Raw genomic sequence first — 24,656 nt, forward strand, 5'->3', positions numbered from 1 at the left:
ACACTTCTGTGCCTTCCGTTTCAAAGTCAGCAGTAAATGAGGAGATCTCGCTCTCGCTCAACTGGTGCTGATTGACACCGTAAATGTTGCCAATCATGGCTAACTTTAGCCTTCCGTGTACATTTTTGCGGCACATCACTCTAGCTTACCATCTGTCAATGCATTGCCAGTGTGGAAATATTCAGCATTTTAAACTTAGCAACGTCTGCAAGACTGGAATCAGTGAATGCCTGGGCCATGGCCACTGATAACTTATCCCGAGCATTCATTTGGCCTGGGCCCCTCCTATATTGCACATTGGCTCACTGTGTGTCTATGTTTAGCGTTCACAGGCAATTTACAAGCTCTGAATTTCCCAGCAGTGAATTCATGGAGTGATTGATCTAACCGATATTCAACATCAGTATTGTTAAGTCTCAAACAGTTATAAACTCTCCAGCATATTTCACTGTGTCTTCAAGACGGTGAGATCGAGCCTGTTGTGCAAGCTTTGTTTCTTTATGAACACTTCAGCAGAACATTAAATCAACATGTGGAATTGAATTGCTGATTGACACTGTAAATTTGCCAACATTTAACTGCAGTGTGACAACAATCACCGTTATAATTAGGCTTCCATTACGTTCTTGCACGACATCACCCTAAGTAACCTAGTTGATCACAGCACAGATATCAGTTAATTCATTGCCAGTGCGAAAAAATACACATTTTGAACTTAGCAACGTGTACAAGACCATTGCCTGGATCGTGGGCACTGATAACGGAACATGAGCATTAAGATTTTCGGTATCATTATACTTTACATTGACACAACCTGAGCTCTGAGATGTGTTTTGGACCCATTGCCCCGAAACGAGGACAGAGTGGGTGGGGCAATTCCTTCCGGGGTCAGGTTTTCTTTCAAAAAGATGTGAGAAAACTTTGCTTCGTTCACTGTCAGACCGAAATAGTTCAGTTGGGAAGGCGTTTGACTGAAGATCCAGATGGTTCATGGCTCAATCCCGTGTTTCAGCAATTTTTGGTTATTTCGCGTTCCCTTCATTCTAAGGGTAGTGGCTGATTTTATATCGGGACAGTGGGCTGTTCAGCGGTTGCGTGATAATAATTTTCAACATGAATTGTTTTTAGATTAAGCTGTTACGTTCTGTTACGTTCTATTTACACTCTGCGCAGTGTTGTAGATGAACAATGAACAATGTTTAAGCGATGTGATGCGTTCAATGTTTATGCAGTAAATCTGTCATCCAGTGTGAGTTGGAAACACAATCCCCGCAGAGTGAGCTTTCACGCAACGTTAACACAACTTGTGGCCGGTTAGCTCAGTTGGTTAGAGCGTGGTGCTAATAACGCCAAGGTCGCGGGTTCGATCCCCGTACGGGTCATTCCAGTGTTTTTCATAATTTTTATTCGGTTTTTAATCACGTTGAAAATCAAATCTTTATAATGAAACAAATCCACACAGAATCACAAGGGTTGGGAATTATTTGGAATAACAGTCATTGCTACTTGCCGACGGGGTGGAGAGGCACATCTTTCTGTTTATTTCTGTTTCTTGGTTTGCTGATAAACGATGAACCGGAGGCCTGTTCCCGTAAATGCTCAAAAGTAGGAACAGACAGCCAGAACGGTTCTGTCGCCTGGAGATGGGCAAAAGACTGCAGTTCAGGACAAAAACACTAAATGAAATGTTCACCCGGCACCGAGAGTAAAAAATCCCGAGAAAAGGACAGAATGAAATAGATTTCAGTGGATGCCTACCCGCACGTGATGCTGCGGATGCGCGGACATATCTTTGGTGTTCTCCACAAAAAATGCCATTTGCTCCGAACAGTTTTACCTGGCGCGAAAGTGGTGAGACTTTGGAAGGAGCAAGCAGGAAAGACTGTGTTGGTCTGCTTGTTGGCAAGCAAATGTGTAGCAGCTTCCCTGGTGGTTTAGTGGTTAGGTTTTGGCGCTTTCACCGCTGTGGCCCGGGTTCGATTCCCGGTCAGGGAACATTGTATTTTCGGCCGTTTGACCTGCAAGGCTGTTCCTGAACAAATTCACAGCTCACTGCACTCTTGCTGCCCCAACCATCAGCAGCGCATCATTCGTTGTAGTGATACAGCACACACTTCTGTGCCTTCCGTTTCAAAATCAGCAGTAAATGAGGAGATCTCGCTCTCGCTCAACTGGTGCTGATTGACACCGTAAATGTTGCCAATCATGGCTAACTTTAGCCTTCCGTGTACATTTTTGCGGCACATCACTCTAGCTTACCATCTGTCAATGCATTGCCAGTGTGGAAATATTCAGCATTTTAAACTTAGCAACGTCTGCAAGACTGGAATCAGTGAATGCCTGGGCCATGGCCACTGATAACTTATCCCGAGCATTCATTTGGCCTGGGCCCCTCCTATATTGCACATTGGCTCACTGTGTGTCTATGTTTAGCGTTCACAGGCAATTTACAAGCTCTGAATTTCCCAGCAGTGAATTCATGGAGTGATTGATCTAACCGATATTCAACATCAGTATTGTTAAGTCTCAAACAGTTATAAACTCTCCAGTATATTTCACTGTGTCTTCAAGACGGTGAGATCGAGCCTGTTGTGCAAGCTTTGTTTCTTTATGAACACTTCAGCAGAACATTAAATCATCATGTGGAATTGAATTGCTGATTGACACTATAAATTTGCCAACATTTAACTACAGTGTGACAACAATCACCGTTATAATTAGGCTTCCATTACGTTCTTGCACGACATCACCCTAAGTAACCTAGTTGATCACAGCACAGATATCAGTTAATTCATTGCCAGTGCGAAAAAATACACATTTTGAACTTAGCAACGTGTACAAGACCATTGCCTGGATCGTGGGCACTGATAACGGAACATGAGCATTAAGATTTTCGGTATCATTATACTTTACATTGACACAACCTGAGCTCTGAGATGTGTTTTGGACCCATTGCCCCGAAACGAGGACAGAGTGGGTGGGGCAATTCCTTCCGGGGTCAGGTTTTCTTTCAAAAAGGTGTGAGAAAACTTTGCTTCGTTCACTGTCAGACCGAAATAGTTCAGTTGGGAAGGCGTTTGACTGAAGATCCAGATGGTTCATGGCTCAATCCCGTGTTTCAGCAATTTTTGGTTATTTCGCGTTCCCTTCATTCTAAGGGTAGTGGCTGATTTTATATCGGGACAGTGGGCTGTTCAGCGGTTGCGTGATAATAATTTTCAACGTGAATTGTTTTTAGATTAAGCTGTTACGTTCTGTTACGTTCTATTTACACTCTGCGCAGTGTTGTAGATGAACAGTGAACAATGTTTAAGCGATGTGATGCGTTCAATGTTTATGCAGTAAATCTGTCATCCAGTGTGAGTTGGAAACACAATCCCCGCAGAGTGAGCTTTCACGCAACGTTAACACAACTTGTGGCCGGTTAGCTCAGTTGGTTAGAGCGTGGTGCTAATAACGCCAAGGTCGCGGGTTCGATCCCCGTACGGGCCATTCCAGTGTTTTTCATAATTTTTATTCGGTTTTTAGTCACGTTGAAAATCAAATCTTTATAATGAAACAAATCCACACAGAATCACAAGGGTTGGGAATTATTTGGAATAACAGTCATTGCTACTTGCCGACGGGGTGGAGAGGCACATCTTTCTGTTTATTTCTGTTTCTTGGTTTGCTGATAAACGATGAACCGGAGGCCTGTTCCCGTAAATGCTCAAAAGTAGGAACAGACAGCCAGAACGGTTCTTTCGCCTGGAGATGGGCAAAAGACTGCAGTTCAGGACAAAAACACTAAATGAAATGTTCACCCGGCACCGAGAGTGAAAAATCCCGAGAAAAGGACAGAATGAAATAGATTTCAGTGGATGCCTACCCGCACGTGATGCTGCGGATGCGCGGACATATCTTTGGTGTTCTCCACAAAAAATGCCATTTGCTCCGAACAGTTTTACCTGGCGCGAAAGTGGTGAGACTTTGGAAGGAGCAAGCAGGAAAGACTGTGTTGGTCTGCTTGTTGGCAAGCAAATGTGTAGCAGCTTCCCTGGTGGTTTAGTGGTTAGGTTTCGGCGCTTTCACCGCTGCGGCCCGGGTTCGATTCCCGGTCAGGGAACATTGTATTTTCGGCCGTTTGACCTGCAAGGCTGTTCCTGAACAAATTCACAGCTCACTGCACTCTTGCTGCCCCAACCATCAGCAGCGCATCATTCGTTGTAGTGATACAGCATACACTTCTGTGCCTTCCGTTTCAAAGTCAGCAGTAAATGAGGAGATCTCGCTCTCGCTCAACTGGTGCTGATTGACACCGTAAATGTTGCCAATCATGGCTAACTTTAGCCTTCCGTGTACATTTTTGCGGCACATCACTCTAGCTTACCATCTGTCAATGCATTGCCAGTGTGGAAATATTCAGCATTTTAAACTTAGCAACGTCTGCAAGACTGGAATCAGTGAATGCCTGGGCCATGGCCACTGATAACTTATCCCGAGCATTCATTTGGCCTGGGCCCCTCCTATCTTGCACATTGGCTCACTGTGTGTCTATGTTTAGCGTTCACAGGCAATTTACAAGCTCTGAATTTCCCAGCAGTGAATTCATGGAGTGATTGATCTAACCGATATTCAACATCAGTATTGTTAAGTCTCAAACAGTTATAAACTCTCCAGCATATTTCACTGTGTCTTCAAGACGGTGAGATCGAGCCTGTTGTGCAAGCTTTGTTTCTTTATGAACACTTCAGCAGAACATTAAATCAACATGTGGAATTGAATTGCTGATTGACACTGTAAATTTGCCAACATTTAACTGCAGTGTGACAACAATCACCGTTATAATTAGGCTTCCATTACGTTCTTGCACGACATCACCCTAAGTAACCTAGTTGATCACAGCACAGATATCAGTTAATTCATTGCCAGTGCGAAAAAATACACATTTTGAACTTAGCAACGTGTACAAGACCATTGCCTGGATCGTGGGCACTGATAACGGAACATGAGCATTAAGATTTTCGGTATCATTATACTTTACATTGACACAACCTGAGCTCTGAGATGTGTTTTGGACCCATTGCCCCGAAACGAGGACAGAGTGGGTGGGGCAATTCCTTCCGGGGTCAGGTTTTCTTTCAAAAAGATGTGAGAAAACTTTGCTTCGTTCACTGTCAGACCGAAATAGTTCAGTTGGGAAGGCGTTTGACTGAAGATCCAGATGGTTCATGGCTCAATCCCGTGTTTCAGCAATTTTTGGTTATTTCGCGTTCCCTTCATTCTAAGGGTAGTGGCTGATTTTATATCGGGACAGTGGGCTGTTCAGCGGTTGCGTGATAATAATTTTCAACATGAATTGTTTTTAGATTAAGCTGTTACGTTCTGTTACGTTCTATTTACACTCTGCGCAGTGTTGTAGATGAACAATGAACAATGTTTAAGCGATGTGATGCGTTCAATGTTTATGCAGTAAATCTGTCATCCAGTGTGAGTTGGAAACACAATCCCCGCAGAGTGAGCTTTCACGCAACGTTAACACAACTTGTGGCCGGTTAGCTCAGTTGGTTAGAGCGTGGTGCTAATAACGCCAAGGTCGCGGGTTCGATCCCCGTACGGGCCATTCCAGTGTTTTTCATAATTTTTATTCGGTTTTTAATCACGTTGAAAATCAAATCTTTATAATGAAACAAATCCACACAGAATCACAAGGGTTGGGAATTATTTGGAATAACAGTCATTGCTACTTGCCGACGGGGTGGAGAGGCACATCTTTCTGTTTATTTCTGTTTCTTGGTTTGCTGATAAACGATGAACCGGAGGCCTGTTCCCGTAAATGCTCAAAAGTAGGAACAGACAGCCAGAACGGTTCTGTCGCCTGGAGATGGGCAAAAGACTGCAGTTCAGGACAAAAACACTAAATGAAATGTTCACCCGGCACCGAGAGTGAAAAATCCCGAGAAAAGGACAGAATGAAATAGATTTCAGTGGATGCCTACCCGCACGTGATGCTGCGGATGCGCGGACATATCTTTGGTGTTCTCCACAAAAAATGCCATTTGCTCCGAACAGTTTTACCTGGCGCGAAAGTGGTGAGACTTTGGAAGGAGCAAGCAGGAAAGACTGTGTTGGTCTGCTTGTTGGCAAGCAAATGTGTAGCAGCTTCCCTGGTGGTTTAGTGGTTAGGTTTCGGCGCTTTCACCGCTGTGGCCCGGTTCGATTCCCGGTCAGGGAACATTGTATTTTCGGCCGTTTGACCTGCAAGGCTGTTCCTGAACAAATTCACAGCTCACTGCACTCTTGCTGCCCCAACCATCAGCAGCGCATCATTCGTTGTAGTGATACAGCACACACTTCTGTGCCTTCCGTTTCAAAGTCAGCAGTAAATGAGGAGATCTCGCTCTCGCTCAACTGGTGCTGATTGACACCGTAAATGTTGCCAATCATGGCTAACTTTAGCCTTCCGTGTACATTTTTGCGGCACATCACTCTAGCTTACCATCTGTCAATGCATTGCCAGTGTGGAAATATTCAGCATTTTAAACTTAGCAACGTCTGCAAGACTGGAATCAGTGAATGCCTGGGCCATGGCCACTGATAATTTATCCCGAGCATTCATTTGGCCTGGGCCCCTCCTATATTGCACATTGGCTCACTGTGTGTCTATGTTTAGCGTTCACAGGCAATTTACAAGCTCTGAATTTCCCAGCAGTGAATTCATGGAGTGATTGATCTAACCGATATTCAACATCAGTATTGTTAAGTCTCAAACAGTTATAAACTCTCCAGTATATTTCACTGTGTCTTCAAGACGGTGAGATCGAGCCTGTTGTGCAAGCTTTGTTTCTTTATGAACACTTCAGCAGAACATTAAATCAACATGTGGAATTGAATTGCTGATTGACACTGTAAATTTGCCAACATTTAACTGCAGTGTGACAACAATCACCGTTATAATTAGGCTTCCATTACGTTCTTGCACGACATCACCCTAAGTAACCTAGTTGATCACAGCACAGATATCAGTTAATTCATTGCCAGTGCGAAAAAATACACATTTTGAACTTAGCAACGTGTACAAGACCATTGCCTGGATCGTGGGCACTGATAACGGAACATGAGCATTAAGATTTTCGGTATCATTATACTTTACATTGACACAACCTGAGCTCTGAGATGTGCTTTGGACCCATTGCCCCGAAACGAGGACAGAGTGGGTGGGGCAATTCCTTCCGGGGTCAGGTTTTCTTTCCAAAAGGTGTGAGAAAACTTTGCTTCGTTCACTGTCAGACCGAAATAGTTCAGTTGGGAAGGCGTTTGACTGAAGATCCAGATGGTTCATGGCTCAATCCCGTGTTTCAGCAATTTTTGGTTATTTCGCGTTCCCTTCATTCTAAGGGTAGTGGCTGATTTTATATCGGGACAGTGGGCTGTTCAGCGGTTGCGTGATAATAATTTTCAACATGAATTGTTTTTAGATTAAGCTGTTACGTTCTGTTACGTTCTATTTACACTCTGCGCAGTGTTGTAGATGAACAGTGAACAATGTTTAAGCGATGTGATGCGTTCAATGTTTATGCAGTAAATCTGTCATCCAGTGTGAGTTGGAAACACATTCCCCGCAGAGTGAGCTTTCACGCAACGTTAACACAACTTGTGGCCGGTTAGCTCAGTTGGTTAGAGCGTGGTGCTAATAACGCCAAGGTCGCGGGTTCGATCCCCGTACGGGCCATTCCAGTGTTTTTCATAATTTTTATTCGGTTTTTAGTCACGTTGAAAATCAAATCTTTATAATGAAACAAATCCACACAGAATCACAAGGGTTGGGAATTATTTGGAATAACAGTCATTGCTACTTGCCGACGGGGTGGAGAGGCACATCTTTCTGTTTATTTCTGTTTCTTGGTTTGCTGATAAACGATGAACCGGAGGCCTGTTCCCGTAAATGCTCAAAAGTAGGAACAGACAGCCAGAACGGTTCTGTCGCCTGGAGATGGGCAAAAGACTGCAGTTCAGGACAAAAACACTAAATGAAATGTTCACCCGGCACCGAGAGTGAAAAATCCCGAGAAAAGGACAGAATGAAATAGATTTCAGTGGATGCCTACCCGCACGTGATGCTGCGGATGCGCGGACATATCTTTGGTGTTCTCCACAAAAAATGCCATTTGCTCCGAACAGTTTTACCTGGCGCGAAAGTGGTGAGACTTTGGAAGGAGCAAGCAGGAAAGACTGTGTTGGTCTGCTTGTTGGCAAGCAAATGTGTAGCAGCTTCCCTGGTGGTTTAGTGGTTAGGTTTCGGCGCTTTCACCGCTGCGGCCCGGGTTCGATTCCCGGTCAGGGAACATTGTATTTTCGGCCGTTTGACCTGCAAGGCTGTTCCTGAACAAATTCACAGCTCACTGCACTCTTGCTGCCCCAACCATCAGCAGCGCATCATTCGTTGTAGTGATACAGCATACACTTCTGTGCCTTCCGTTTCAAAGTCAGCAGTAAATGAGGAGATCTCGCTCTCGCTCAACTGGTGCTGATTGACACCGTAAATGTTGCCAATCATGGCTAACTTTAGCCTTCCGTGTACATTTTTGCGGCACATCACTCTAGCTTACCATCTGTCAATGCATTGCCAGTGTGGAAATATTCAGCATTTTAAACTTAGCAACGTCTGCAAGACTGGAATCAGTGAATGCCTGGGCCATGGCCACTGATAACTTATCCCGAGCATTCATTTGGCCTGGGCCCCTCCTATCTTGCACATTGGCTCACTGTGTGTCTATGTTTAGCGTTCACAGGCAATTTACAAGCTCTGAATTTCCCAGCAGTGAATTCATGGAGTGATTGATCTAACCGATATTCAACATCAGTATTGTTAAGTCTCAAACAGTTATAAACTCTCCAGCATATTTCACTGTGTCTTCAAGACGGTGAGATCGAGCCTGTTGTGCAAGCTTTGTTTCTTTATGAACACTTCAGCAGAACATTAAATCAACATGTGGAATTGAATTGCTGATTGACACTGTAAATTTGCCAACATTTAACTGCAGTGTGACAACAATCACCGTTATAATTAGGCTTCCATTACGTTCTTGCACGACATCACCCTAAGTAACCTAGTTGATCACAGCACAGATATCAGTTAATTCATTGCCAGTGCGAAAAAATACACATTTTGAACTTAGCAACGTGTACAAGACCATTGCCTGGATCGTGGGCACTGATAACTGAACATGAGCATTAAGATTTTCGGTATCATTATACTTTACATTGACACAACCTGAGCTCTGAGATGTGTTTTGGACCCATTGCCCCGAAACGAGGACAGAGTGGGTGGGGCAATTCCTTCCGGGGTCAGGTTTTCTTTCAAAAAGATGTGAGAAAACTTTGCTTCGTTCACTGTCAGACCGAAATAGTTCAGTTGGGAAGGCGTTTGACTGAAGATCCAGATGGTTCATGGCTCAATCCCGTGTTTCAGCAATTTTTGGTTATTTCGCGTTCCCTTCATTCTAAGGGTAGTGGCTGATTTTATATCGGGACAGTGGGCTGTTCAGCGGTTGCGTGATAATAATTTTCAACATGAATTGTTTTTAGATTAAGCTGTTACGTTCTGTTACGTTCTATTTACACTCTGCGCAGTGTTGTAGATGAACAATGAACAATGTTTAAGCGATGTGATGCGTTCAATGTTTATGCAGTAAATCTGTCATCCAGTGTGAGTTGGAAACACAATCCCCGCAGAGTGAGCTTTCACGCAACGTTAACACAACTTGTGGCCGGTTAGCTCAGTTGGTTAGAGCGTGGTGCTAATAACGCCAAGGTCGCGGGTTCGATCCCCGTACGGGCCATTCCAGTGTTTTTCATAATTTTTATTCGGTTTTTAATCACGTTGAAAATCAAATCTTTATAATGAAACAAATCCACACAGAATCACAAGGGTTGGGAATTATTTGGAATAACAGTCATTGCTACTTGCCGACGGGGTGGAGAGGCACATCTTTCTGTTTATTTCTGTTTCTTGGTTTGCTGATAAACGATGAACCGGAGGCCTGTTCCCGTAAATGCTCAAAAGTAGGAACAGACAGCCAGAACGGTTCTGTCGCCTGGAGATGGGCAAAAGACTGCAGTTCAGGACAAAAACACTAAATGAAATGTTCACCCGGCACCGAGAGTGAAAAATCCCGAGAAAAGGACAGAATGAAATAGATTTCAGTGGATGCCTACCCGCACGTGATGCTGCGGATGCGCGGACATATCTTTGGTGTTCTCCACAAAAAATGCCATTTGCTCCGAACAGTTTTACCTGGCGCGAAAGTGGTGAGACTTTGGAAGGAGCAAGCAGGAAAGACTGTGTTGGTCTGCTTGTTGGCAAGCAAATGTGTAGCAGCTTCCCTGGTGGTTTAGTGGTTAGGTTTCGGCGCTTTCACCGCTGTGGCCCGGTTCGATTCCCGGTCAGGGAACATTGTATTTTCGGCCGTTTGACCTGCAAGGCTGTTCCTGAACAAATTCACAGCTCACTGCACTCTTGCTGCCCCAACCATCAGCAGCGCATCATTCGTTGTAGTGATACAGCACACACTTCTGTGCCTTCCGTTTCAAAGTCAGCAGTAAATGAGGAGATCTCGCTCTCGCTCAACTGGTGCTGATTGACACCGTAAATGTTGCCAATCATGGCTAACTTTAGCCTTCCGTGTACATTTTTGCGGCACATCACTCTAGCTTACCATCTGTCAATGCATTGCCAGTGTGGAAATATTCAGCATTTTAAACTTAGCAACGTCTGCAAGACTGGAATCAGTGAATGCCTGGGCCATGGCCACTGATAACTTATCCCGAGCATTCATTTGGCCTGGGCCCCTCCTATCTTGCACATTGGCTCACTGTGTGTCTATGTTTAGCGTTCACAGGCAATTTACAAGCTCTGAATTTCCCAGCAGTGAATTCATGGAGTGATTGATCTAACCGATATTCAACATCAGTATTGTTAAGTCTCAAACAGTTATAAACTCTCCAGCATATTTCACTGTGTCTTCAAGACGGTGAGATCGAGCCTGTTGTGCAAGCTTTGTTTCTTTATGAACACTTCAGCAGAACATTAAATCAACATGTGGAATTGAATTGCTGATTGACACTGTAAATTTGCCAACATTTAACTGCAGTGTGACAACAATCACCGTTATAATTAGGCTTCCATTACGTTCTTGCACGACATCACCCTAAGTAACCTAGTTGATCACAGCACAGATATCAGTTAATTCATTGCCAGTGCGAAAAAATACACATTTTGAACTTAGCAACGTGTACAAGACCATTGCCTGGATCGTGGGCACTGATAACGGAACATGAGCATTAAGATTTTCGGTATCATTATACTTTACATTGACACAACCTGAGCTCTGAGATGTGTTTTGGACCCATTGCCCCGAAACGAGGACAGAGTGGGTGGGGCAATTCCTTCCGGGGTCAGGTTTTCTTTCAAAAAGATGTGAGAAAACTTTGCTTCGTTCACTGTCAGACCGAAATAGTTCAGTTGGGAAGGCGTTTGACTGAAGATCCAGATGGTTCATGGCTCAATCCCGTGTTTCAGCAATTTTTGGTTATTTCGCGTTCCCTTCATTCTAAGGGTAGTGGCTGATTTTATATCGGGACAGTGGGCTGTTCAGCGGTTGCGTGATAATAATTTTCAACATGAATTGTTTTTAGATTAAGCTGTTACGTTCTGTTACGTTCTATTTACACTCTGCGCAGTGTTGTAGATGAACAATGAACAATGTTTAAGCGATGTGATGCGTTCAATGTTTATGCAGTAAATCTGTCATCCAGTGTGAGTTGGAAACACAATCCCCGCAGAGTGAGCTTTCACGCAACGTTAACACAACTTGTGGCCGGTTAGCTCAGTTGGTTAGAGCGTGGTGCTAATAACGCCAAGGTCGCGGGTTCGATCCCCGTACGGGCCATTCCAGTGTTTTTCATAATTTTTATTCGGTTTTTAATCACGTTGAAAATCAAATCTTTATAATGAAACAAATCCACACAGAATCACAAGGGTTGGGAATTATTTGGAATAACAGTCATTGCTACTTGCCGACGGGGTGGAGAGGCACATCTTTCTGTTTATTTCTGTTTCTTGGTTTGCTGATAAACGATGAACCGGAGGCCTGTTCCCGTAAATGCTCAAAAGTAGGAACAGACAGCCAGAACGGTTCTGTCGCCTGGAGATGGGCAAAAGACTGCAGTTCAGGACAAAAACACTAAATGAAATGTTCACCCGGCACCGAGAGTGAAAAATCCCGAGAAAAGGACAGAATGAAATAGATTTCAGTGGATGCCTACCCGCACGTGATGCTGCGGATGCGCGGACATATCTTTGGTGTTCTCCACAAAAAATGCCATTTGCTCCGAACAGTTTTACCTGGCGCGAAAGTGGTGAGACTTTGGAAGGAGCAAGCAGGAAAGACTGTGTTGGTCTGCTTGTTGGCAAGCAAATGTGTAGCAGCTTCCCTGGTGGTTTAGTGGTTAGGTTTCGGCGCTTTCACCGCTGTGGCCCGGTTCGATTCCCGGTCAGGGAACATTGTATTTTCGGCCGTTTGACCTGCAAGGCTGTTCCTGAACAAATTCACAGCTCACTGCACTCTTGCTGCCCCAACCATCAGCAGCGCATCATTCGTTGTAGTGATACAGCACACACTTCTGTGCCTTCCGTTTCAAAGTCAGCAGTAAATGAGGAGATCTCGCTCTCGCTCAACTGGTGCTGATTGACACCGTAAATGTTGCCAATCATGGCTAACTTTAGCCTTCCGTGTACATTTTTGCGGCACATCACTCTAGCTTACCATCTGTCAATGCATTGCCAGTGTGGAAATATTCAGCATTTTAAACTTAGCAACGTCTGCAAGACTGGAATCAGTGAATGCCTGGGCCATGGCCACTGATAATTTATCCCGAGCATTCATTTGGCCTGGGCCCCTCCTATATTGCACATTGGCTCACTGTGTGTCTATGTTTAGCGTTCACAGGCAATTTACAAGCTCTGAATTTCCCAGCAGTGAATTCATGGAGTGATTGATCTAACCGATATTCAACATCAGTATTGTTAAGTCTCAAACAGTTATAAACTCTCCAGTATATTTCACTGTGTCTTCAAGACGGTGAGATCGAGCCTGTTGTGCAAGCTTTGTTTCTTTATGAACACTTCAGCAGAACATTAAATCAACATGTGGAATTGAATTGCTGATTGACACTGTAAATTTGCCAACATTTAACTGCAGTGTGACAACAATCACCGTTATAATTAGGCTTCCATTACGTTCTTGCACGACATCACCCTAAGTAACCTAGTTGATCACAGCACAGATATCAGTTAATTCATTGCCAGTGCGAAAAAATACACATTTTGAACTTAGCAACGTGTACAAGACCATTGCCTGGATCGTGGGCACTGATAACGGAACATGAGCATTAAGATTTTCGGTATCATTATACTTTACATTGACACAACCTGAGCTCTGAGATGTGCTTTGGACCCATTGCCCCGAAACGAGGACAGAGTGGGTGGGGCAATTCCTTCCGGGGTCAGGTTTTCTTTCCAAAAGGTGTGAGAAAACTTTGCTTCGTTCACTGTCAGACCGAAATAGTTCAGTTGGGAAGGCGTTTGACTGAAGATCCAGATGGTTCATGGCTCAATCCCGTGTTTCAGCAATTTTTGGTTATTTCGCGTTCCCTTCATTCTAAGGGTAGTGGCTGATTTTATATCGGGACAGTGGGCTGTTCAGCGGTTGCGTGATAATAATTTTCAACATGAATTGTTTTTAGATTAAGCTGTTACGTTCTGTTACGTTCTATTTACACTCTGCGCAGTGTTGTAGATGAACAGTGAACAATGTTTAAGCGATGTGATGCGTTCAATGTTTATGCAGTAAATCTGTCATCCAGTGTGAGTTGGAAACACAATCCCCGCAGAGTGAGCTTTCACGCAACGTTAACACAACTTGTGGCCGGTTAGCTCAGTTGGTTAGAGCGTGGTGCTAATAACGCCAAGGTCGCGGGTTCGATCCCCGTACGGGCCATTCCAGTGTTTTTCATAATTTTTATTCGGTTTTTAGTCACGTTGAAAATCAAATCTTTATAATGAAACAAATCCACACAGAATCACAAGGGTTGGGAATTATTTGGAATAACAGTCATTGCTACTTGCCGACGGGGTGGAGAGGCACATCTTTCTGTTTATTTCTGTTTCTTGGTTTGCTGATAAACGATGAACCGGAGGCCTGTTCCCGTAAATGCTCAAAAGTAGGAACAGACAGCCAGAACGGTTCTGTCGCCTGGAGATGGGCAAAAGACTGCAGTTCAGGACAAAAACACTAAATGAAATGTTCACCCGGCACCGAGAGTGAAAAATCCCGAGAAAAGGACAGAATGAAATAGATTTCAGTGGATGCCTACCCGCACGTGATGCTGCGGATGCGCGGACATATCTTTGGTGTTCTCCACAAAAAATGCCATTTGCTACGAACAGTTTTACCTGGCGCGAAAGTGGTGAGACTTTGGAAGGAGCAAGCAGGAAAGACTGTGTTGGTCTGCTTGTTGGCAAGCAAATGTGTAGCAGCTTCCCTGGTGGTTTAGTGGTTAGGTTTCGGCGCTTTCACCGCTGCGGCCCGGGTTCGATTCCCGGTCAGGGAATATTGTATTTTCGGCCGTTTGACCTGCAAGGCTGTTCCTGAACAAATTCACAGCTCACTGCACTCTTGCTGCCCCAACCATCAGCAGCGCATCATTCGTTGTAGTGATACAGCACACACTTCTGTGCCTTCCGTTTCAAAATCAGCAGTAAATGAGGAGATCTCGATCTCGCTCTCGCTCAACTGGTGCTGATTGACACCGTAAATGTTGCCAATCATGGCTAACTTTAGCCTTCCGTGTACATTTTTGCGGCACATCACTCTAGCTTACCATCTGTCAATGCATTGCCAGTGTGGAAATATTCAGCATTTTAAACTTAGCAACGTCTGCAAGACTGGAATCAGTGAATGCCTGGGCCATGGCCACTGATAACTTATCCCGAGCATTCATTTGGCCTGGGCCCCTCCTATCTTGCACATTGGCTCACTGTGTGTCTATGTTTAGCGTTCACAGGCAATTTACAAGCTCTGAATTTCCCAGCAGTGAATTCATGGAGTGATTGATCTAACCGATATTCAACATCAGTATTGTTAAGTCTCAAACAGTTATAAACTCTCCAGCATATTTCACTGTGTCTTCAAGACGGTGAGATCGAGCCTGTTGTGCAAGCTTTGTTTCTTTATGAACACTTCAGCAGAACATTAAATCAACATGTGGAATTGAATTGCTGATTGACACTGTAAATTTGCCAACATTTAACTGCAGTGTGACAACAATCACCGTTATAATTAGGCTTCCATTACGTTCTTGCACGACATCACCCTAAGTAACCTAGTTGATCACAGCACAGATATCAGTTAATTCATTGCCAGTGCGAAAAAATACACATTTTGAACTTAGCAACGTGTACAAGACCATTGCCTGGATCGTGGGCACTGATAACGGAACATGAGCATTAAGATTTTCGGTATCATTATACTTTACATTGACACAACCTGAGCTCTGAGATGTGTTTTGGACCCATTGCCCCGAAACGAGGACAGAGTGGGTGGGGCAATTCCTTCCGGGGTCAGGTTTTCTTTCAAAAAGATGTGAGAAAACTTTGCTTCGTTCACTGTCAGACCGAAATAGTTCAGTTGGGAAGGCGTTTGACTGAAGATCCAGATGGTTCATGGCTCAATCCCGTGTTTCAGCAATTTTTGGTTATTTCGCGTTCCCTTCATTCTAAGGGTAGTGGCTGATTTTATATCGGGACAGTGGGCTGTTCAGCGGTTGCGTGATAATAATTTTCAACATGAATTGTTTTTAGATTAAGCTGTTACGTTCTGTTACGTTCTATTTACACTCTGCGCAGTGTTGTAGATGAACAGTGAACAATGTTTAAGCGATGTGATGCGTTCAATGTTTATGCAGTAAATCTGTCATCCAGTGTGAGTTGGAAACACAATCCCCGCAGAGTGAGCTTTCACGCAACGTTAACACAACTTGTGGCCGGTTAGCTCAGTTGGTTAGAGCGTGGTGCTAATAACGCCAAGGTCGCGGGTTCGATCCCCGTACGGGCCATTCCAGTGTTTTTCATAATTTTTATTCGGTTTTTAGTCACGTTGAAAATCAAATCTTTATAATGAAACAAATCCACACAGAATCACAAGGGTTGGGAATTATTTGGAATAACAGTCATTGCTACTTGCCGACGGGGTGGAGAGGCACATCTTTCTGTTTATTTCTGTTTCTTGGTTTGCTGATAAACGATGAACCGGAGGCCTGTTCCCGTAAATGCTCAAAAGTAGGAACAGACAGCCAGAACGGTTCTGTCGCCTGGAGATGGGCAAAAGACTGCAGTTCAGGACAAAAACACTAAATGAAATGTTCACCCGGCACCGAGAGTGAAAAATCCCGAGAAAAGGACAGAATGAAATAGATTTCAGTGGATGCCTACCCGCACGTGATGCTGCGGATGCGCGGACATATCTTTGGTGTTCTCCACAAAAAATGCCATTTGCTACGAACAGTTTTACCTGGCGCGAAAGTGGTGAGACTTTGGAAGGAGCAAGCAGGAAAGACTGTGTTGGTCTGCTTGTTGGCAAGCAAATGTGTAGCAGCTTCCCTGGTGGTTTAGTGGTTAGGTTTCGGCGCTTTCACCGCTGCGGCCCGGGTTCGATTCCCGGTCAGGGAATATTGTATTTTCGGCCGTTTGACCTGCAAGGCTGTTCCTGAACAAATTCACAGCTCACTGCACTCTTGCTGCCCCAACCATCAGCAGCGCATCATTCGTTGTAGTGATACAGCACACACTTCTGTGCCTTCCGTTTCAAAATCAGCAGTAAATGAGGAGATCTCGATCTCGCTCTCGCTCAACTGGTGCTGATTGACACCGTAAATGTTGCCAATCATGGCTAACTTTAGCCTTCCGTGTACATTTTTGCGGCACATCACTCTAGCTTACCATCTGTCAATGCATTGCCAGTGTGGAAATATTCAGCATTTTAAACTTAGCAACGTCTGCAAGACTGGAATCAGTGAATGCCTGGGCCATGGCCACTGATAACTTATCCCGAGCATTCATTTGGCCTGGGCCCCTCCTATCTTGCACATTGGCTCACTGTGTGTCTATGTTTAGCGTTCACAGGCAATTTACAAGCTCTGAATTTCCCAGCAGTGAATTCATGGAGTGATTGATCTAACCGATATTCAACATCAGTATTGTTAAGTCTCAAACAGTTATAAACTCTCCAGCATATTTCACTGTGTCTTCAAGACGGTGAGATCGAGCCTGTTGTGCAAGCTTTGTTTCTTTATGAACACTTCAGCAGAACATTAAATCAACATGTGGAATTGAATTGCTGATTGACACTGTAAATTTGCCAACATTTAACTGCAGTGTGACAACAATCACCGTTATAATTAGGCTTCCATTACGTTCTTGCACGACATCACCCTAAGTAACCTAGTTGATCACAGCACAGATATCAGTTAATTCATTGCCAGTGCGAAAAAATACACATTTTGAACTTAGCAACGTGTACAAGACCATTGCCTGGATCGTGGGCACTGATAACGGAACATGAGCATTAAGATTTTCGGTATCATTATACTTTACATTGACACAACCTGAGCTCTGAGATGTGTTTTGGACCCATTGCCCCGAAACGAGGACAGAGTGGGTGGGGCAATTCCTTCCGGGGTCAGGTTTTCTTTCAAAAAGATGTGAGAAAACTTTGCTTCGTTCACTGTCAGACCGAAATAGTTCAGTTGGGAAGGCGTTTGACTGAAGATCCAGATGGTTCATGGCTCAATCCCGTGTTTCAGCAATTTTTGGTTATTTCGCGTTCCCTTCATTCTAAGGGTAGTGGCTGATTTTATATCGGGACAGTGGGCTGTTCAGCGGTTGCGTGATAATAATTTTCAACATGAATTGTTTTTAGATTAAGCTGTTACGTTCTGTTACGTTCTATTTACACTCTGCGCAGTGTTGTAGATGAACAATGAACAATGTTTAAGCGATGTGATGCGTTCAATGTTTATGCAGTAAATCTGTCATCCAGTGTGAGTTGGAAACACAATCCCCGCAGAGTGAGCTTTCACGCAACGTTAACACAACTTGTGGCCGGTTAGCTCAGTTGGTTAGAGCGTGGTGCTAATAACGCCAAGGTCGCGGGTTCGATCCCCGTACGGGCCATTCCAGTGTTTTTCATAATTTTTATTCGGTTTTTAATCACGTTGAAAATCAAATCTTTATAATGAAACAAATCCACACAGAATCACAAGGGTTGGGAATTATTTGGAATAACAGTCATTGCTACTTGCCGACGGGGTGGAGAGGCACATCTTTCTGTTTATTTCTGTTTCTTGGTTTGCTGATAAACGATGAACCGGAGGCCTGTTCCCGTAAATGCTCAAAAGTAGGAACAGACAGCCAGAACGGTTCTGTCGCCTGGAGATGGGCAAAAGACTGCAGTTCAGGACAAAAACACTAAATGAAATGTTCACCCGGCACCGAGAGTGAAAAATCCCGAGAAAAGGACAGAATGAAATAGATTTCAGTGGATGCCTACCCGCACGTGATGCTGCGGATGCGCGGACATATCTTTGGTGTTCTCCACAAAAAATGCCATTTGCTCCGAACAGTTTTACCTGGCGCGAAAGTGGTGAGACTTTGGAAGGAGCAAGCAGGAAAGACTGTGTTGGTCTGCTTGTTGGCAAGCAAATGTGTAGCAGCTTCCCTGGTGGTTTAGTGGTTAGGTTTCGGCGCTTTCACCGCTGTGGCCCGGTTCGATTCCCGGTCAGGGAACATTGTATTTTCGGCCGTTTGACCTGCAAGGCTGTTCCTGAACAAATTCACAGCTCACTGCACTCTTGCTGCCCCAACCATCAGCAGCGCATCATTCGTTGTAGTGATACAGCACACACTTCTGTGCCTTCCGTTTCAAAGTCAGCAGTAAATGAGGAGATCTCGCTCTCGCTCAACTGGTGCTGATTGACACCGTAAATGTTGCCAATCATGGCTAACTTTAGCCTTCCGTGTACATTTTTGCGGCACATCACTCTAGCTTACCATCTGTCAATGCATTGCCAGTGTGGAAATATTCAGCATTTTAAACTTAGCAACGTCTGCAAGACTGGAATCAGTGAATGCCTGGGCCATGGCCACTGATAATTTATCCCGAGCATTCATTTGGCCTGGGCCCCTCCTATATTGCACATTGGCTCACTGTGTGTCTATGTTTAGCGTTCACAGGCAATTTACAAGCTCTGAATTTCCCAGCAGTGAATTCATGGAGTGATTGATCTAACCGATATTCAACATCAGTATTGTTAAGTCTCAAACAGTTATAAACTCTCCAGTATATTTCACTGTGTCTTCAAGACGGTGAGATCGAGCCTGTTGTGCAAGCTTTGTTTCTTTATGAACACTTCAGCAGAACATTAAATCAACATGTGGAATTGAATTGCTGATTGACACTGTAAATTTGCCAACATTTAACTGCAGTGTGACAACAATCACCGTTATAATTAGGCTTCCATTACGTTCTTGCACGACATCACCCTAAGTAACCTAGTTGATCACAGCACAGATATCAGTTAATTCATTGCCAGTGCGAAAAAATACACATTTTGAACTTAGCAACGTGTACAAGACCATTGCCTGGATCGTGGGCACTGATAACGGAACATGAGCATTAAGATTTTCGGTATCATTATACTTTACATTGACACAACCTGAGCTCTGAGATGTGCTTTGGACCCATTGCCCCGAAACGAGGACAGAGTGGGTGGGGCAATTCCTTCCGGGGTCAGGTTTTCTTTCCAAAAGGTGTGAGAAAACTTTGCTTCGTTCACTGTCAGACCGAAATAGTTCAGTTGGGAAGGCGTTTGACTGAAGATCCAGATGGTTCATGGCTCAATCCCGTGTTTCAGCAATTTTTGGTTATTTCGCGTTCCCTTCATTCTAAGGGTAGTGGCTGATTTTATATCGGGACAGTGGGCTGTTCAGCGGTTGCGTGATAATAATTTTCAACATGAATTGTTTTTAGATTAAGCTGTTACGTTCTGTTACGTTCTATTTACACTCTGCGCAGTGTTGTAGATGAACAGTGAACAATGTTTAAGCGATGTGATGCGTTCAATGTTTATGCAGTAAATCTGTCATCCAGTGTGAGTTGGAAACACAATCCCCGCAGAGTGAGCTTTCACGCAACGTTAACACAACTTGTGGCCGGTTAGCTCAGTTGGTTAGAGCGTGGTGCTAATAACGCCAAGGTCGCGGGTTCGATCCCCGTACGGGCCATTCCAGTGTTTTTCATAATTTTTATTCGGTTTTTAGTCACGTTGAAAATCAAATCTTTATAATGAAACAAATCCACACAGAATCACAAGGGTTGGGAATTATTTGGAATAACAGTCATTGCTACTTGCCGACGGGGTGGAGAGGCACATCTTTCTGTTTATTTCTGTTTCTTGGTTTGCTGATAAACGATGAACCGGAGGCCTGTTCCCGTAAATGCTCAAAAGTAGGAACAGACAGCCAGAACGGTTCTGTCGCCTGGAGATGGGCAAAAGACTGCAGTTCAGGACAAAAACACTAAATGAAATGTTCACCCGGCACCGAGAGTGAAAAATCCCGAGAAAAGGACAGAATGAAATAGATTTCAGTGGATGCCTACCCGCACGTGATGCTGCGGATGCGCGGACATATCTTTGGTGTTCTCCACAAAAAATGCCATTTGCTACGAACAGTTTTACCTGGCGCGAAAGTGGTGAGACTTTGGAAGGAGCAAGCAGGAAAGACTGTGTTGGTCTGCTTGTTGGCAAGCAAATGTGTAGCAGCTTCCCTGGTGGTTTAGTGGTTAGGTTTCGGCGCTTTCACCGCTGCGGCCCGGGTTCGATTCCCGGTCAGGGAATATTGTATTTTCGGCCGTTTGACCTGCAAGGCTGTTCCTGAACAAATTCACAGCTCACTGCACTCTTGCTGCCCCAACCATCAGCAGCGCATCATTCGTTGTAGTGATACAGCACACACTTCTGTGCCTTCCGTTTCAAAATCAGCAGTAAATGAGGAGATCTCGCTCTCGCTCAACTGGTGCTGATTGACACCGTAAATGTTGCCAATCATGGCTAACTTTAGCCTTCCGTGTACATTTTTGCGGCACATCACTCTAGCTTACCATCTGTCAATGCATTGCCAGTGTGGAAATATTCAGCATTTTAAACTTAGCAACGTCTGCAAGACTGGAATCAGTGAATGCCTGGGCCATGGCCACTGATAACTTATCCCGAGCATTCATTTGGCCTGGGCCCCTCCTATATTGCACATTGGCTCACTGTGTGTCTATGTTTAGCGTTCACAGGCAATTTACAAGCTCTGAATTTCCCAGCAGTGAATTCATGGAGTGATTGATCTAACCGATATTCAACATCAGTATTGTTAAGTCTCAAACAGTTATAAACTCTCCAGTATATTTCACTGTGTCTTCAAGACGGTGAGATCGAGCCTGTTGTGCAAGCTTTGTTTCTTTATGAACACTTCAGCAGAACATTAAATCATCATGTGGAATTGAATTGCTGATTGACACTGTAAATTTGCCAACATTTAACTGCAGTGTGACAACAATCACCGTTATAATTAGGCTTCCATTACGTTCTTGCACGACATCACCCTAAGTAACCTAGTTGATCACAGCACAGATATCAGTTAATTCATTGCCAGTGCGAAAAAATACACATTTTGAACTTAGCAACGTGTACAAGACCATTGCCTGGATCGTGGGCACTGATAACGGAACATGAGCATTAAGATTTTCGGTATCATTATACTTTACATTGACACAACCTGAGCTCTGAGATGTGTTTTGGACCCATTGCCCCGAAACGAGGACAGAGTGGGTGGGGCAATTCCTTCCGGGGTCAGGTTTTCTTTCAAAAAGGTGTGAGAAAACTTTGCTTCGTTCACTGTCAGACCGAAATAGTTCAGTTGGGAAGGCGTTTGACTGAAGATCCAGATGGTTCATGGCTCAATCCCGTGTTTCAGCAATTTTTGGTTATTTCGCGTTCCCTTCATTCTAAGGGTAGTGGCTGATTTTATATCGGGACAGTGGGCTGTTCAGCGGTTGCGTGATAATAATTTTCAACGTGAATTGTTTTTAGATTAAGCTGTTACGTTCTGTTACGTTCTATTTACACTCTGCGCAGTGTTGTAGATGAACAGTGAACAATGTTTAAGCGATGTGATGCGTTCAATGTTTATGCAGTAAATCTGTCATCCAGTGTGAGTTGGAAACACAATACCCGCAGAGTGAGCTTTCACGCAACGTTAACACAACTTGTGGCCGGTTAGCTCAGTTGGTTAGAGCGTGGTGCTAATAACGCCAAGGTCGCAGGTTCGATCCCCGTACGGGCCATTCCAGTGTTTTTCATAATTTTTATTCGGTTTTTAGTCACGTTGAAAATCAAATCTTTATAATGAAACAAATCCACACAGAATCACAAGGGTTGGGAATTATTTGGAATAACAGTCATTGCTACTTGCCGACGGGGTGGAGAGGCACATCTTTCTGTTTATTTCTGTTTCTTGGTTTGCTGATAAACGATGAACCGGAGGCCTGTTCCCGTAAATGCTCAAAAGTAGGAACAGACAGCCAGAACGGTTCTTTCGCCTGGAGATGGGCAAAAGACTGCAGTTCAGGACAAAAACACTAAATGAAATGTTCACCCGGCACCGAGAGTGAAAAATCCCGAGAAAAGGACAGAATGAAATAGATTTCAGTGGATGCCTACCCGCACGTGATGCTGCGGATGCGCGGACATATCTTTGGTGTTCTCCACAAAAAATGCCATTTGCTCCGAACAGTTTTACCTGGCGCGAAAGTGGTGAGACTTTGGAAGGAGCAAGCAGGAAAGACTGTGTTGGTCTGCTTGTTGGCAAGCAAATGTGTAGCAGCTTCCCTGGTGGTTTAGTGGTTAGGTTTCGGCGCTTTCACCGCTGCGGCCCGGGTTCGATTCCCGGTCAGGGAACATTGTATTTTCGGCCGTTTGACCTGCAAGGCTGTTCCTGAACAAATTCACAGCTCACTGCACTCTTGCTGCCCCAACCATCAGCAGCGCATCATTCGTTGTAGTGATACAGCACACACTTCTGTGCCTTCCGTTTCAAAGTCAGCAGTAAATGAGGAGATCTCGCTCTCGCTCAACTGGTGCTGATTGACACCGTAAATGTTGCCAATCATGGCTAACTTTAGCCTTCCGTGTACATTTTTGCGGCACATCACTCTAGCTTGCCATCTGTCAATGCATTGCCAGTGTGGAAATATTCAGCATTTTAAACTTAGCAACGTCTGCAAGACTGGAATCAGTGAATGCCTGGGCCATGGCCACTGATAATTTATCCCGAGCATTCATTTGGCCTGGGCCCCTCCTATATTGCACATTGGCTCACTGTGTGTCTATGTTTAGCGTTCACAGGCAATTTACAAGCTCTGAATTTCCCAGCAGTGAATTCATGGAGTGATTGATCTAACCGATATTCAACATCAGTATTGTTAAGTGTCAAACAGTTATAAACTCTCCAGTATATTTCACTGTGTCTTCAAGACGGTGAGATCGAGCCTGTTGTGCAAGCTTTGTTTCTTTATGAACACTTCAGCAGAACATTAAATCAACATGTGGAATTGAATTGCTGATTGACACTGTAAATTTGCCAACATTTAACTGCAGTGTGACAACAATCACCGTTATAATTAGGCTTCCATTACGTTCTTGCACGACATCACCCTAAGTAACCTAGTTGATCACAGCACAGATATCAGTTAATTCATTGCCAGTGATAAAAAATACACATTTTGAACTTAGCAACGTGTACAAGACCATTGCCTGGATCGTGGGCACTGATAACGGAACATGAGCATTAAGATTTTCGTTATCATTATACTTTACATTGACACAACCTGAGCTCTGAGATGTGCTTTGGACCCATTGCCCCGAAACGAGGACAGAGTGGGTGGGGCAATTCCTTCCGGGGTCAGGTTTTCTTTCCAAAAGGTGTGAGAAAACTTTGCTTCGTTCACTGTCAGACCGAAATAGTTCAGTTGGGAAGGCGTTTGACTGAAGATCCAGATGGTTCATGGCTCAATCCCGTGTTTCAGCAATTTTTGGTTATTTCGCGTTCCCTTCATTCTAAGGGTAGTGGCTGATTTTATATCGGGACAGTGGGCTGTTCAGCGGTTGCGTGATAATAATTTTCAACATGAATTGTTTTTAGATTAAGCTGTTAGGTTCTGTTACGTTCTATTTAGACTCTGCGCAGTGTTGTAGATGAACAGTGAACAATGTTTAAGCGATGTGATGCGTTCAATGTTTATGCAGTAAATCTGTCATCCAGTGTGAGTTGGAAACACAATCCCCGCAGAGTGAGCTTTCACGCAACGTTAACACAACTTGTGGCCGGTTAGCTCAGTTGGTTAGAGCGTGGTGCTAATAACGCCAAGGTCGCGGGTTCGATCCCCGTACGGGCCATTCCAGTGTTTTTCATAATTTTTATTCGGTTTTTAGTCACGTTGAAAATCAAATCT

At 44.2% G+C, this 24,656-nt stretch overlaps 19 non-coding genes across 19 annotated transcripts; all 19 read left to right on the forward strand.

Moving 5' to 3' along the window:
* The first annotated feature begins 1,308 nt into the window (after positions 1–1,308).
* trnai-aau (transfer RNA isoleucine (anticodon AAU)) lies at positions 1,309–1,382 on the forward strand. Its single transcript has one exon. It is a non-coding gene; the product is annotated as a tRNA-Ile (tRNA).
* A 541-nt stretch (positions 1,383–1,923) lies between these two features.
* On the forward strand, positions 1,924–1,995 carry trnae-uuc (transfer RNA glutamic acid (anticodon UUC)). The gene has a single exon. It is a non-coding gene; the product is annotated as a tRNA-Glu (tRNA).
* A 1,423-nt stretch (positions 1,996–3,418) lies between these two features.
* trnai-aau (transfer RNA isoleucine (anticodon AAU)) lies at positions 3,419–3,492 on the forward strand. Its single transcript has one exon. It is a non-coding gene; the product is annotated as a tRNA-Ile (tRNA).
* Positions 3,493–4,033: 541 nt separating this feature from the next.
* On the forward strand, positions 4,034–4,105 carry trnae-uuc (transfer RNA glutamic acid (anticodon UUC)). The gene has a single exon. It is a non-coding gene; the product is annotated as a tRNA-Glu (tRNA).
* A 1,423-nt stretch (positions 4,106–5,528) lies between these two features.
* Positions 5,529–5,602, forward strand: trnai-aau (transfer RNA isoleucine (anticodon AAU)). The gene has a single exon. It is a non-coding gene; the product is annotated as a tRNA-Ile (tRNA).
* A 2,035-nt stretch (positions 5,603–7,637) lies between these two features.
* trnai-aau (transfer RNA isoleucine (anticodon AAU)) lies at positions 7,638–7,711 on the forward strand. Its single transcript has one exon. It is a non-coding gene; the product is annotated as a tRNA-Ile (tRNA).
* Positions 7,712–8,252: 541 nt separating this feature from the next.
* Positions 8,253–8,324, forward strand: trnae-uuc (transfer RNA glutamic acid (anticodon UUC)). Its single transcript has one exon. It is a non-coding gene; the product is annotated as a tRNA-Glu (tRNA).
* A 1,423-nt stretch (positions 8,325–9,747) lies between these two features.
* trnai-aau (transfer RNA isoleucine (anticodon AAU)) lies at positions 9,748–9,821 on the forward strand. The gene has a single exon. It is a non-coding gene; the product is annotated as a tRNA-Ile (tRNA).
* A 2,035-nt stretch (positions 9,822–11,856) lies between these two features.
* On the forward strand, positions 11,857–11,930 carry trnai-aau (transfer RNA isoleucine (anticodon AAU)). The gene has a single exon. It is a non-coding gene; the product is annotated as a tRNA-Ile (tRNA).
* A 2,035-nt stretch (positions 11,931–13,965) lies between these two features.
* On the forward strand, positions 13,966–14,039 carry trnai-aau (transfer RNA isoleucine (anticodon AAU)). Its single transcript has one exon. It is a non-coding gene; the product is annotated as a tRNA-Ile (tRNA).
* Positions 14,040–14,580: 541 nt separating this feature from the next.
* On the forward strand, positions 14,581–14,652 carry trnae-uuc (transfer RNA glutamic acid (anticodon UUC)). The gene has a single exon. It is a non-coding gene; the product is annotated as a tRNA-Glu (tRNA).
* A 1,429-nt stretch (positions 14,653–16,081) lies between these two features.
* Positions 16,082–16,155, forward strand: trnai-aau (transfer RNA isoleucine (anticodon AAU)). The gene has a single exon. It is a non-coding gene; the product is annotated as a tRNA-Ile (tRNA).
* A 541-nt stretch (positions 16,156–16,696) lies between these two features.
* On the forward strand, positions 16,697–16,768 carry trnae-uuc (transfer RNA glutamic acid (anticodon UUC)). Its single transcript has one exon. It is a non-coding gene; the product is annotated as a tRNA-Glu (tRNA).
* A 1,429-nt stretch (positions 16,769–18,197) lies between these two features.
* On the forward strand, positions 18,198–18,271 carry trnai-aau (transfer RNA isoleucine (anticodon AAU)). The gene has a single exon. It is a non-coding gene; the product is annotated as a tRNA-Ile (tRNA).
* A 2,035-nt stretch (positions 18,272–20,306) lies between these two features.
* trnai-aau (transfer RNA isoleucine (anticodon AAU)) lies at positions 20,307–20,380 on the forward strand. The gene has a single exon. It is a non-coding gene; the product is annotated as a tRNA-Ile (tRNA).
* Positions 20,381–20,921: 541 nt separating this feature from the next.
* trnae-uuc (transfer RNA glutamic acid (anticodon UUC)) lies at positions 20,922–20,993 on the forward strand. Its single transcript has one exon. It is a non-coding gene; the product is annotated as a tRNA-Glu (tRNA).
* Positions 20,994–22,416: 1,423 nt separating this feature from the next.
* trnai-aau (transfer RNA isoleucine (anticodon AAU)) lies at positions 22,417–22,490 on the forward strand. The gene has a single exon. It is a non-coding gene; the product is annotated as a tRNA-Ile (tRNA).
* Positions 22,491–23,031: 541 nt separating this feature from the next.
* Positions 23,032–23,103, forward strand: trnae-uuc (transfer RNA glutamic acid (anticodon UUC)). The gene has a single exon. It is a non-coding gene; the product is annotated as a tRNA-Glu (tRNA).
* A 1,423-nt stretch (positions 23,104–24,526) lies between these two features.
* On the forward strand, positions 24,527–24,600 carry trnai-aau (transfer RNA isoleucine (anticodon AAU)). The gene has a single exon. It is a non-coding gene; the product is annotated as a tRNA-Ile (tRNA).
* Positions 24,601–24,656: the final 56 nt, after the last annotated feature.

Source organism: Pristiophorus japonicus, unplaced genomic scaffold (assembly GCF_044704955.1).
Source record: "Pristiophorus japonicus isolate sPriJap1 unplaced genomic scaffold, sPriJap1.hap1 HAP1_SCAFFOLD_45, whole genome shotgun sequence".
In the NCBI taxonomy this organism is placed as follows: Eukaryota; Metazoa; Chordata; class Chondrichthyes; family Pristiophoridae; genus Pristiophorus; species Pristiophorus japonicus.